We start from the raw sequence: 14,573 nt of genomic DNA, 5'->3' as shown, positions 1-14,573 counted from the left end.
GAAGGCACCAGCACAGAGGGCTTCCTCACAAGCTGCCGAGTCTATCTGACCCACAGAAATATCGCTGGCCAACAGAAGGCCTTGGCTGGCTGGCTGGGATGACATGAGAAATGAAGCACTGCCTCACTTCCTGTTGACTTTGATTCCATAGGTCACTGCAGCTGACTGACAGAAGGGAGAATACTTACCACTTCAACCTGCAAAGCAACAACCAGCTTATGGGTCAGCACGTGTTCACAAAACTGGTTCCTGTGGGCACTTAGGGTGAACGTATGTGAGAAGTAATTAGCCGACTTTTTTCTTTCCTGGCTACACTTGAATCTTTGCTAAATGGCATCCAGAGAGTACCAGACCCATAAGGTTTAAGCAGAAGATGACTCACTTCTTATCTGAAAGGACAGCCGTGCCCAGTGGTGAGGGACTCCATCCATGACCCCTCCCCAACTTTTGAACAATCTGCAGACAATAACTTTGACCTCAGTTGGCTACCAAGCAACCTCTTACCAGTTCCGTCAGGAAACAAGCAAGACTGCCAAAGGCAGACAAAACACTGTCTTTGACCCTCAAAGATAAGGACAAGTCAAGGCAAAATAGCAGGATGAGTCTTTGTTATTTTACTATGTACAATGAAGGCCAGAAAAGTCTCTGCTCATCATACGGAACAAAGGAAAAGTTTACAAAGTATAAAGAGGAAGAACAGTAAGAATAACATTTTCATCCCCAAATCTGGATGTAAATTTCTTTTACTATGGACTATTACCATTAGTATGAATTGGATTTTTACAGAACAAGTCTGCAACGTGTAAACATTCTGGGGTTGAATTCTGGAGCTCTGATTGGTCCCGATTTCCTTGACTGTTTTTAACTGACATTAGGATGACAGGCATATGGTACTTAGGGTTCAAATAGTTGCCTAGCATCAGAGACTACTACTATTATACTAAATTCTCCAAAAATGTCCTGCAGAGGATTCCTTCCACGTGGATGGATATATGTTAAAAGTGGAATGGTGTAATTAATGAAACATTTGAAAACAAAATAGAGTTCTTACAACTCCTATGCCAAGACCAAGATTTAAGAGTCATCACTAACTTACTGAGCACTTACTAAAGTCTTATCTGAAGCCCTTTATCTGCATTATGTTGGTAAATCCTCGCAACAACCCTATTGGAGAGGCGTGCTATTATTATTGCCTCTTTACAGGTAAGGAAATCGAGATTTAAAGAAATGCAGTACCTTGTCCAAGGTAATATGGCCAGTAAGTGAGTGGACATAAGGCTAAAATACACAGACCGTCCTCTACGACAACGAATAGTAAACTAATTACCCTGAGATAATACACTTAGAATTTTACACACATCATGCTTTGAATTCTAGTGTCAAACACCGGCAAATTAATTAACATTTATTTTTAAATCTTTCTTTTTATTAATCCCATGACTCAGAAAGTTAATTGCTAAATATCATTTTTATACCCAGGAAAACAGTTTATACTTAATTTACCCCCAGAAATCACCTCTGTAATATTTTGAGTCATTGAAAATTCTCTAAGGGAATGGTGGATGAGAGCTGCCTGAACAAACAGAATAAAAAGCTGTTCTCTAACTAAATAGCTAACCTCAAATTCTGTTAGTGACCTTAGGCATATTGCTCGGAATGTCTGCAAAAGTATAATAACTGTGACTCCATTTAGGCCAAACAAGTGCTTCTGCAAATGTTTACACAGTCCTAATTGCCCAAACCTTTTTCTAATGTTTCCCAAAGACATCATTTTTCATTTAGCCAATAAACAGAAACACTTGTAAAAATGTTTGCTTTTTAAAAAAAAAAAAACCTGCAAATAAGTGTCTCTGTCAAAATAATTAAAAGAAATATTTTCAAATTAGATGTGACTACAGATAATTTAAACATGTTTTAACTATTAAGGCATGTCCAAATAAATTGCCTCCTTCTAAAACCAACTGAACTTTTTGTTTTCTTTTGGTCGGGGGTGGGGAGGGGGACAAATATCAATGTATATGGGATTGAAACCAATAATAAAGTTGACCCCCAAACTTTGGTCTAAATGACACATCCAGGTTTCATATGCCCACTCCACAATGAAAACATAGACATCATATCTAACCTTTCAGTGAAGGGCAATTACTTTTGGACCACAAGATCTGGAGTTAGAAGACCTGAGTTTGAACTGTCCATGGACTACTTCCAGATGTGTGATTCTAGGCAAGTCATCTGAACCTGAATTCTAGCTATTTCAATATAGGTCAAATAAGGATACCTGCCCTACCTTCTTCAAAGGTTGTCTTGGAGTGTAAATCAAATGACATTATGTAGTGCTTTGTGAACTCAAAAGCAGGGACAAGATGCTGACAGGGGTCCGTCTGTATGGTGCCAAGAAAAGGGTCACCACATTCTCTTTGATCTCCTCCCACTATAAATCAACAAACTTTGGAGAGAATGGTGAAGGTAATCAGTTTGGGAAGCTCTGAGATAAGGTTTTAGTTTACTCAAGGGTTCCTTGCTGTGCATCAGCTTTTCTGGTGGTCTAGGAGTGGAGGGATTCAGCAGTTCAAGATGCAGAGTGATTCAAAAGGAATACCTCCTCTCAAAGAAGAAAAAATAAGTAAGTAAAATCCTCTCTTGTTCCCCAAGTTCTCCTGTAGCTAGGATACATTCTCCTTCCTCCCTTCCTCTTCCAAGTTTCTTAAAGAAACTTGTTTTTTTTTTTTTTTAATACTTTCTGACTCCACTTCTCACCACCCATTCATTCTTCCCCACAGAGGCAATCTGGTTCTGCCCAGGCACAGGGCAGAGGTCACCAACAATTTCCTTGTTGCTAGATCCAGGAGATCTGCCAAATGTATCCATTTCTCTCCTTGTTTATGGCCTCAGTTCAGACACCACCATCCCGCCTTCCTCCCTTCAGACTTTCCCTCCTAATGCATTTGCCACCCTGCAGACAAAAAGGGCTTTGTAAAACTAAAACCCCGTTATCTTCTGGATAACCACTGCCTGTAGGAACTCACGTCCACTTACTTTCCTGGGCTTATCTCTTAAATCTCCATCATCTCCACACCCCACACTGCAACCCACAGGCACACAACTTGGCTAATTCTAATTCAGCCTTCAGGTCTTTGCTGAGGTATCGCTTCTTCCCTGAGGTAATCACTTCCCACGTCCATTTTGGACATCCCTCTTAGGTGTTCCCGTAGCACACTGATGTCCTCAGTTATAAGGCTTTTCACTCTATATAAAGATAGCTTATTTAAGGGGGAGGGTACGGCTCAGTGGTAAAGTGCATGTTTAGCATGCACGAGGTCCTGAGTTCAATCCCCAGTACCTCCATTAAACTAATGAACTAAATAAACCTAATTATCTCCCCCCAAAACAAACAAACAAAAGATAGCCTGTTTGCTTGTCTATCTCTCCCACTAGACTGTAAACTTCATGAAGGCAAGGATTGTGCCTGTTTTCTTTAAGACTGTATCCCTGGCTCCAAGTACAAGATATACGTGCCATGTCACAAAACAAGTGCTCAAGTCTTACTTGTTTAATCAACAGTGAGTCCCTGAGGGTGGAAGAAAATTTGTTCTGGAAAAGTTCATGGGAGATCATTTAGCTCACTTCCTTGGAACATAAAAACTGCTCGTTATATTTCTGATGTTTTCTAACCTGTAATACGTGTTCCCTGTTCTGTGAAAATCTACATTTCTAATCACATCTCTGGTCCACAAGGTGAAGTGGATATTTAGCAATTTCCCAGTTAGATAAATGTCCACAAGTAAACTGGATAATGCAGAACAGGGCAGCTGTAGTTTGTACTGAATTATAAACTGGTTACACTAATTATGGTAACTGGACAAATAAATCTCTACCATACCCATAAATGTGGCATATAACTGAGGAATCCAATTTAAAACACATAATTCAAATTGACAGTTAATGAGTGTATGAAAAACAAATAAAATGTTAATGAAAATAGCATGCTTGACATCTCAGTGCAATGGCCTCTGTATTTTGACTTTGGTTTTTGTTCATAATGTTGCATCAAGATTAATTACACTCATGGACCAAATAAACTTCTTATTGTAAGTATGAAGGTGAGTTATGTGGGCTGTTTATTGTCTGCCTGGCAATACCTACAGTAGCCAACAAAACAGAGCAAACATAATGCATGGAATATACTACTGGTGGTCATTTTTATCCCACTCTTATTCAGTACTCAGTTCTCTGAATTATTTAGCTTGTACCAGAAACTCTAAGCTAGAATACAATTCAGCTATTTATGAGCCAAATACAAAATGCAGTCTAAAGGAAAAAGGAAAAAGAAAAAAACCAATTCCTTGCTAGATAGCCCCACCCCCACAGTTTCTTTTAAAGGGTTAACATTCCCCATGAAGAAAATCAGCATTTGGCTAGCAGCCAGCAGGGCAACAGAGGCTTTCAGAACTTTTCTATAGGTGCTGGAGGAGAGGGTAAAGTGGAAATAGAAAAGGGAGCCAGTAGGAAAAATGAAGGCGTAGCAGTGATTTGGGGCTCCTGGAAACTGTCTAGAGATGGAGAATCCTAAAAATTATGCTCAAATGGTCTAACCTTTTCATATTTCTATTAAAATCAAGTCTTCTGCAGATGATCGGATAAAGAAGATGTGATGTATATACACACAAACATACACACACAACAGAATAACTACTCAGCCATAAAAAAGGACAAATTAAAAAAGAATAAAATAATGCCATTGGCAGCAATATGAATGGACCTGGAAATTGTCATACTAAATAAGCAGAAAGAGAAAGAAAAATACCATATGATACCACTTATATGTGGAATCTAAAAAAAAATGACACAAATGAACTTATTTACAAAACAGCAACAGACTCACAGACATAGAAAATAAATAATGGTCACGGTGGGGAAGGGAGGTGGTGGAGGGATAACTTGGAAGTTCAGGATTTGCAGATACTATTACATATAAAATAGATAAACAACAAGGTCTTACTGTATAGCACAGGGAACTATATTCAATACCTTGCAATAGCCTATAATGAAAAAGAATATGAAAAGGAATACATATTTATCACTATGCTGCACACCAGAAATTAACACAATGTAAATTACACTTCAATTTTAAAAAATCAGATCTTCTGAAATCAGTTATTAAAGTAGTACCCATCTACCTGTCTGCTTCTTAAATATGGAAATGTGTGACTCAACTTCAGGTATTAGGTGAAGGCTGCACACATGATTAAACTGGAATAGAGTATATTAAGTATTTGATAAATATTCAATAAATATTAGCTTTGGATGTTTTTTTAATGCAGATGTTATCAGCCTAGTTCCAGTTTGGTTTTTCCTAGTCATAATAATGTGCAGTTTTCTTTCTTTCTTTCTTTCTTTCTTTCTTTCTTTTTTTTTTTTTTTTTTGGCTAATGGCTATATATCTATCACAGTCCTTTGTTTTCCACTTGTGTAATTAACCTGAGTCTATAATCCAAAGCCTAAAATCCATCAATCTATGAGAAAACAAAGACTGTTAATGAAAATTCAACCATGAGCCTCCTTTTTCTATCATTTCGGTATGATATTCAGCAATCCCTCTCCAAAAAACTTTCACTGATTCTCTATTGTGAAATAAGTTATCCAACTTTATTTTTAATCTTTACAACCATATTTATCATTTCCTATTTCAATTTTTCTTTAAAAATCACCTTCTGCCACATATGTAAGTTACATATGGATTTTTATTTTCTCCGTTATTTGACTGGGAAATGTCTTAGATTCATTATATACTCCACAGCATAGAGACTTAACAGCTTTTAAAAAATGTTTATTGACTATTACAGCTATAAACAACTACCATATTCAACATTTTGAAAATACAAAAAAGTATAAAAGGGAAAATAAACAATGTCTATTCATCTTCCAATATGCAAAAAGCACTGCCCCATTTTGGCCTTTTCTATGTAGGTAGTTCTTTCTGTTTCTTTTTTAAACATAGTTAAGAGCCTACTGTAGATAGAGTTCGCTATCCTATTTCCCCCCATTTTATAAAAATTGATAAATACCTTTCCACACTGTTAAAATTCACAAATATCTTTAAAAAGTCTGTATAATATATCCTTTGCTGATACTGTAATTGATTTAAACTGTTCCCCTCTTGTTGGGCATTTAGACTATTGCCAATGTATGACTTTTCTAACCAAAGCCATATTAAGCACTTGTGAACATTAACTTTTAAAATATTTCTTTTAAGTTCCAAATTGCTAGACGTGGAATTACTGGATCGAGGGGTGGACACATTAGTGAGGTTTTTCATACATTCAGCCAACAAGCTTTTCAGAAAGGTTAGAACATCTGGGCGTCCCTCACAGCATCTGAGAGTGTCTGCTCCACTGCAAACTAACTGATACAAAGAATTAGAATTTTTTAAAATCTATGTAAGTTTCAGCGCTGGAAAAATGGTCCCATGCTGTTGTTTCAATTTCATTTCTTTGACTAATAGAAAGAAAAGGCATTTCATGTGTCTATTAGCCATATTTAATTTTCTCTTCTATGGATTGTCTGTCCCTGTCTTATTAGTTTTCTGTTGCTGTGTAACAAATTTCCGCAAACTCAGTAGCTTAAAACAACACCCATTTCTTATTTGACAATTCCGAAGGTCAGCGTCTGGGTGGGGTTGGCTGGGTTGTAGGCTCAGGCTTTCTTTCACAAGGCTGAAATCAAGGGTTGGCCAGGCTGGCCTCTTAACAAAAGGCTCTGGTGGTAAAGAATCCAGTTCTGAGCTCATTCATTTTGTTGGCCCTAGGTCTGATCCTAGGTTCCAGTTTCCATGCTGGGTCACTGTCAACAATTCTAAGCCTCCTTGACTCTTATTTCTCAAGGGTGCCCCCATTCCTTCTCAAGTGCCCCCCCCCATCTTCAACAGCATGTTCAGTCCTCCTCAAGCTTCAGATCTCTGACTTCCCTAGCCAGAGAAAGCACTCCTCTTTTACAAGCTCCTTTGATTAGATTTGGCCCACCAGCTAATTTCCCCATTTTAAATTCAACTGTGCCATAGAACATAACATGATCAAGGGAGTGACATTTCATCATATTTACAGGTTCCAGAGATTAGGGCATGCAATCTTGGTGGAGGGACATTTTCAGAATTGTGCCTGCAGTATGGTCTTAGGTGTTGTTTCTTATCATTTGTTTGTGCTCTTTATGATGTCTTAATTGCATGAGTTTACCAAATAAGTGAATCTTACTGATGACTATTGGAAGCTGCATTTTCACAATGGTAAAGGCAACTGTGGATGGGGCTGCTGTGTGCTAATAAAGATTCTGAATTCAGTCTGACTTCGTACCCTGGGGTTCCGCAAACTCAACCAACTGCAGATCGAAATTATTTGGGGGAAAAAAATTCCAGAAAGTTCCAAAAAGCAAAACTTGAATTTGCTGGGCGCCAAGCAACTATTTACATATCATTTACCTTATATTTACAACAATTTACACAGAATTTACATTATATTAGACATTATAAGTAATCTAGAGATGATTTAAAGTATACCAGAAGATACCCATAGGTTATATGCAAACACTGCCATTTTACCTAAGGGACTTCAGCATTTTTAAATTTTGGTAGAGGGGTTCGTGGAACCAATTCCCCTTGGCTACTGAGGGATGATTATATATAACTTTGCTAACACTGGTATTTTTTTAAAATTTAATTGTGGGAAAATACACATTATATAAAATTTACTATCTTAACCATTTTTAAGTGTACAGTTCAGTACTGTTCAGCATATTCACATTGTTGTACAACCAATCTCTAGAATTCTTCATCTTGCAAAACTGAAACTCCATACTCATTTAACAACTCTCCATTCCACCCCTCCCTCAGCTCCTGCAACCACCATTTTACTTTCAACGCTGGTGTATTTTTATTTTATGTATTTATTAACAAACATGTATGTTGCAATTACTATATATGCTGTTCTAAGAACTTTAGAAACATTCACTCATTTAATCCTCATAACAAAACTATGAGATCAGTACTGCTATTATTCGCATTCTACAGATTAAGAAACTTGGCAAATAAATTGCCCAAGGTTACACAATAGGAAGTGGCTAAGCAGGAATTCAAACCCAGAATGGCTTTACAGTTCTTGCTATTAACCATTACATTGTGAAAATATTCACTGTAAAGACAAACTCATCAGGCATTAATATTATTTCCTTGATGCATGTGATTTAAACACTTCTCTATGTGCAATTTAACCTAATATTCTTCTACTAGCTAAAAGTTAGACTATGTGACAAGGTGACACATGTCTACTGACCCTTTAGCCCAATTTTGGTTAAGGCATTTTTTTGAAGTTAATGAAACAAAAATTGCCTTGTATCTTAAGGTGTGCCAATTATAATCTACATGTGGTATTTTATTATAAAATATCTTATGAATGAATCCAAATTGCAATTTCCTATAATTACTGAAATTAAAATAATAAAGAAAAAAAGGTATTTCTCTTTTTCAAGGAGGAAAAAACAACTTCCAGATAAGTTTACAACAGCATAGCTCAATCTCATTTTAAACCTGGTAAATTCAAATCTGCTTTGCAAGCTATAAATCTAGACCAGTCCCAATTTGTCATTCATTTATATATCTTAGTTGTAACTTATTTTATTTGAGGGGTGGGTCTGAAATTTCCTTGATCTTTAAGCTTAGTAATCCTTTCATAGAAGACCAAATCATGCTTGTTATCAATCACATAGAGTTATTTACTATATATTAAAAATGAGCGAGGTCAACAGAAGAAACAATAGTTGTTACTCCGGGAACCCCAGCTGAATGTGAGTTAAAAGCTCTGCTGAGGCTTGGTTTCCAGGACCCAGGAGGGGCGGGGGGGGGGGGGCGGGGAGGGCAGTAAAAACAACGCAGAGAACAGGGTCAGCTATTTCAACTGCTTTCTAGTTATATACCTGATTCATAAAATAGACAATGCATCTAATAATCTCCCCTCATCTATTATCCATTGCATCGTTGTGCAGTTTTCAGGATGAAATAAAAACAGAGCATGGAAGAAACAGCAAAATCACCGGTACCCTAGGGAGCTTCTCGGATGTCTACAATGCTGTCATCCCCACACCCTTCCCCCAATGGCCAGCCAGGCAGCACAGAAGCAGGCAGATGCTCACCTGGCCGCCGGCTGCTTCTCTCCCTTCACCTGAGGGTCCTGCAGTCTACGCCTGGCTGGGGCTCGGCTTCGGCAGCAAGCCCTCCTCACAGTGACAGCCGGTTTGGCCACCTACCATCCCGGCCCGGCTCTCTGTTTACAAGCGCTTCTCGCAGTCCCACACTTAAACGCTTCCTTCCAGCAGCCCGGGAAGCGAGACCCGGACACACAAGGTTCCAGCCCACGAAGGCTCGTCTTTCCTGCCCTAGGGACCCAGCGCCAGGCAGGGACTGACCGCACCCGCCTGGCCTCCATATTTCGTTATTTTCTTATACACTGTTTTCATCACATTTTGAAAACAATAACGTGTGCCGCAGTCTCCTCATTGCTCCTCCCAACGCCCAAATGGATGTTTGCAATTGTATTTCACTTGGAACATACCAGGGACCAGACCCATTTTTAGCAGATCTCTTGTCTAATTACTCAGATAAGTTCTTTCTTAAAATAGGACTCTCAGAACCTAGAGATTGCTTCACATTTCAGGTTTGAAGCTGCGATGAAAACCAGTTTGTGTGTGTGTGTGTGTGTGTGTGTGTGTGTGTGTGTGTGTGTGTGTGTGTGTGTGTGTGTTTGCGCGCGCGCGCCCAGTGTGACCTGAGTGCTCCTTGGTGAGAAACTCCGACTCACCCCACAATAACTTTGGCCACTTTGCAAGAGGATGTGTTGGTCTGGCTAAAAGACCTTCCTGGAAGTTTCGTGCTTTATTCTCCATCATAGCACACGTAGCTCTTTCCTCAATGTATAATTACACATTTTTAAACTAACCTGTTTTATTGGCTTCTCCATTCCCACCCTAGCCTCGCCTATAAACTCCCTGAGGGCAGGAACTATTTTGATTTCACACACCACTACATAATAGGTACAAAGCACAGTGCCCAATGTTTTTGTTTGAATAAATGAATGAAGAAATTGATGCAAAAAAATTGCCAAAGGAGGGCAGAGAAAGCAGAATGATTGGACTTCAAAAATCTGATTCCCCCACTCCTTTAACAATAGATTAAAAAATCTTTAACCACTGACTTTTTCAAAATATCACTTTTGGTTGATGTTTAGAGTTTAAATAAGTTTGTTTAAAAACTTACATGGATATTTGAGGTACATTTCTTGTTACCTAAACATGCAGTGTTCTCTTTTGCCTCAGAACTTTTGACATGTGGTTTCCTCTGATGAGCGCTCCCACCCCTGCCCCATCCTCTTAGCCTGGCCAACTTCTCCCTGCTATTTAAGAAGCAAATGTTGTCACACTTCTGGAAACCTCCGACAGAGAAAACGGCTCCTTTTCTGCATGACTGAGGAACTAACATGTTCCTCTATGAATGCTCTCATCACATTGTGCCGAATTCATCTAAAGACTCATTAGTCTTCCCGGACCATCAAGTCTCAAACTTAAGCATGTGACAGAATCTTCTAGAACAGTGCTTCTCAAAATTTAACGTTTGAGGATTCTGTTAAAAGGCAGATTATGATTCAAGAGGTCTGGAGTGGGGTCTTTGCACCCCTAGTGAACTCCCAGATGATGCCACATTTTGAGTGTCAAGGCTCTTGGATACTAGTTTAAAAATGCAAATTCCTGGGTAAGACACCCACAGATTTTTATCTGGAAGGTCTACAATAAGGTCCTAAATTCCGTGATTTTAACAAGTGCCTCAAAGTGCTTCCAATATAGGTGATCATTGGATTGCTGTTTGAGACAAACTGTTATCAGTCAATGAAGTTGGAGGGCAGGGACAGTGATTTATCATTTTTCCTCCACCATGCATTAAGCACAAGATCTGGCAAATAAAATTCATTAAAAAGCCACATTTGCCAAATGACTAGATTTACTCATTATCACTAATATAGATAGATCCTCAACACCGAAACAAAGGAGTGATCCCAAAAAAGCGGTGAAAATTCAAAGGCTGAGAACAATCTCAGCTGGACAGCTGCTGCTTCTCAGGCCTCCATTTGGTTAGCAGGGTCACTTTGCTTCTTTAAATTTAAATATATGAGTTCATGTCTCCGTTGAAAAGGCTGTCTGCTAATAGCAGCCCTACCTTTTTTTTTTTTAATAGATTTTATTTTGTACAGCAGTTTTAGGTTCAGCAAAACTGAGCAGAAAGTACAGATTCCCAGATACTCCGGCCCCCGCTATCAACATCCTGCACCGTGGTGATGCATTTGTTACAGTTGATTAACTTGCATTGATACACCATTACTACCCCAGATCCATGGGACCATCTGTTTATATTTTTTAGACCTCACAGGTATACTACCAATTAAATCCCTTTTTGCTCAAGGTAGTTTGCGTTGGTCTCGGTCATTTACAACAGAAAGCATCCTAACACTCCACCTTTCCAGACTTGCCTCCAGAATACTTCTTTCCTCCCACTGTATACTCCAGACTCACTTTTTTTTTTTAACCACCCCTGGATACTCTTCCATTCATTCCCATTATCCTGCTTTAGGCTCCCCCATTAAATCCCCTCTGCAGCCTCTGAAGGGCAGGGAGCTTGCCTTATTCATCTTTGCATTTTCCACAACACTTATGGTACCCAGTAAGTGATCTTAATAAATGTGCATTAAAACAAAATGAAATACCAAATGACATGTAAGGAGATTTTATTATTGTATTCCTTCATTTAATTTTTTCCCTCTTAGCTTTCCTTTATAAAGTAATGGTCAAGCCAGGATTCAATTAAACAGTATTGTCTCCCAAGAAATAAAACAAAAGTCTCATCAAAAATATTTTCAGGTTGAGCCATCTTGGAGACTGTGGAGGCCTGCTGGGAACAGGACTTCTAAAACGACAAATGCGTCTGGAAGGCTGTGGTCCAAGGCTGTTTTTGCTGGCTATAAGAGGGGTCTCTGGAACCAGAGGGAGCACATAGCTCTTCTTAAAACTGAAGGTGTTTATGCTTGAGATGAAATTGAATTCTGTCTCGGCAAGAGATGTGCTTATGTGTACAAAGCAAAGTACAACACAGTAACTCCTGGTGGAAAACCGAACAAAACCAGAGTAATCTGGGGAAAGGTAACTCATGCTCATGGAAACAGTGGCATGGGTCATGCCAAATTCTGAAGCAATCTTCCTGCTAAGGCCATTGAACACAGAATCTGTGTGATGCTGTACCCCTCAAGGATTTAAACTTATTGAAAAGTAAATAAATAAAAGTGTGGATTTGTTCTCTTGAAAAAAAAATTTTTAAGTTAATCAGAGAATGTTGGTGCTATTTGTAGCCTAAAGTTTGCAAGGAAAGTTTATCTCACCCCATGTCCACAAATATGCCCAAGATGATTAGGATATTCAATATAATTTATCTTGTTAGGTAAATTAAAAGCATTTGAGATGTACAATACTAAAGTCATAAATGGAGCCACTTGAAAGTACAAATGAGCTTGCTATTCAGCCGGGAGGCATCCATAAGGCTGTATCAATTGTTAAAATAGTGAAACAATTCCATGCGGGTTGGTAACAAGCTTCTGTCCTTAAGCTTCCTGTCTCTTTCCAAGAAATTTCCAAGTCTCTTTCCAAAGAATTGCCTCCACACCCCTCCTAAGATCCAACACCTAAAGAATTGATACCTGACCCTGCTCTTGCATTAGGGCCATGATTCTTTCTGATTAGCTGATGGTCAGGCCATATATCTTAATTCTTTTGACTATCATTTCTACATATCGGTAAACAGAAAAAAAAAAGTGAAAGACTTTAGCAAAGCAAAATATTCAACAATTCCCTACCCTACTACTACCTACTATGTCTTTTTCAACCAGAAAGGTGAAGAATAAGTGATAGAATCTTACAGAAAAACTTAATTGGGCAATTTGAATGTGTTTCATTTTAATCATTCAACAAGCTTGTACTACATTGTCCCCTGGGTGGGGGGTTCATGGGCTTGTGGTGGCTTGAATGATGATTAGTACTAATCAGGGGCCTCCATTAAGAGCTTATCTGTTGAGAGAATGGTCCAGAAAGTTAAAACCTTGTAAAAGGAAATTTCTTTCAATCTTTATGTGGATCAGAAACTTTTTGTATGATATACTCTCAACTTCCTTCTGGGAAAACCTAGCATTCCTGATAGACAGTGATAAAGACAAAAGAAACTCCAGAAGTTCAAAAAATTAGACGGAGGATGGTGCTGCTTGGATAGGACTCTACCAAAAAAAGCAAGTGCTTGAGCCTGCCTTGAAGGATTAGCAGAGCTGTTATAGAAAATCAGAGGAGACTGAATCAAAGCTGCATGACTTTGTAGTTAGAACCCTGGCTCTGGCACTTACTAATTTTCAGGCCTTGCACAAATTATTTTACTTCTCTGTGTCTCAGTTTCCCTATGGGTAAAATGGGAATGGTGATGATAATAATAATGTATAATAGTAATAATACCTACCTCAAAGTGTTGTTAGAATGAGTGAATTCACAATAAGAGTTCGTGTTAGGTGTTTGGCAATATTAGGCCCTCAATAAGTGAGCTGTTATTGCATGAAGCTAAGTGAGAAGATATCACATTGCAGAGTAGTGTAAAAAACAATTTAGATACACACAGTGCGAAATAAAATTCATATTTTATGGCAAGACAAGAAAAATTTAAACATAAAAAACTCTTCTGCCTTTTAGCCTCCTCTCTCCCCCTGTGCATTGTGTATCTGCCTTATGCATTCACCAAACTCCCCATTGGCAAGAAGATCTTCTCAAGCACAAAGAGCAACATTCTTCTAGCACCAACAAGAGAACTCCTTAAAAGGTAACATTCCTTCTTGATCTTGTAAGAGGTCACATGACCCACCAGGATGACAGATCTGGATTATGTAAACTGTCAATACATCATTTGATGTACAGCCTTCTGTCTCAAAAAATTTATATATCTGTGCCTTGATTTCTAACCAGTGGAACAGTTCTCAGAGCTTTCTGAGATGCCCTTTGCAGGTTATAATCCTCAAGTTTGACTTGAATAAAATTTTCCATTTCTTTCTTAGATCGACTGATTAATTTTTCATTGGCAACACAGACACGCACTCACAAGGTGCATTTCACCAGAACTAGGGAGCTGGACAGGTATACCCTGATATTTACAAGAGCCAGGGCAAGAAAACAAATGGATACCCTCAGCTTCGCAGACCAGACCCTGTCCTGTACCATAGAGCCCCACATACATGCACATAGACATCTTAGCTGCCATGCCTAACTGTTTACCGCTTCCCCAGCTGTGGTCACTCCTCAGGCCTTGGAGGACACACTGGCAGCTGGATCAGACCCCCAGGAAGGCAAGCCCTGGGGGAAAAGCCCGTGCAGCTGTGGGACAGACCCTTGGCTTCAGTGCAGGGAATTCTGAGGCCCCAGGAACCTGGTCTAGAAGTAGGGGGCTCCATGTAGTCACCTTC

General features: G+C 38.9%; 1 protein-coding gene across 3 annotated transcripts in view; it reads right to left on the bottom strand.

Moving 5' to 3' along the window:
• Nucleotides 1-9,434, bottom strand: part of PLEKHM3 (pleckstrin homology domain containing M3) — a 158,490-nt gene extending 149,056 nt beyond the window's left edge. For all 3 annotated transcript variants that reach the window (XM_010985440.3, XM_010985441.3, XM_031451906.2), the window contains exon 1: nucleotides 9,178-9,434. The gene's annotated coding sequence lies outside the window, so the exon portion shown is untranslated. The remainder of the gene's footprint in view (nucleotides 1-9,177) is intronic.
• Between the last annotated feature and the right edge of the window lie 5,139 nt (nucleotides 9,435-14,573).

This window comes from Camelus dromedarius, chromosome 4, assembly GCF_036321535.1.
Source record: "Camelus dromedarius isolate mCamDro1 chromosome 4, mCamDro1.pat, whole genome shotgun sequence".
Classification (NCBI taxonomy): Eukaryota; Metazoa; Chordata; class Mammalia; order Artiodactyla; family Camelidae; genus Camelus; species Camelus dromedarius.
The sequence above is the reverse complement of the archived record's forward strand: the minus strand, read 5'-3'. Positions and strand labels throughout refer to the sequence as shown.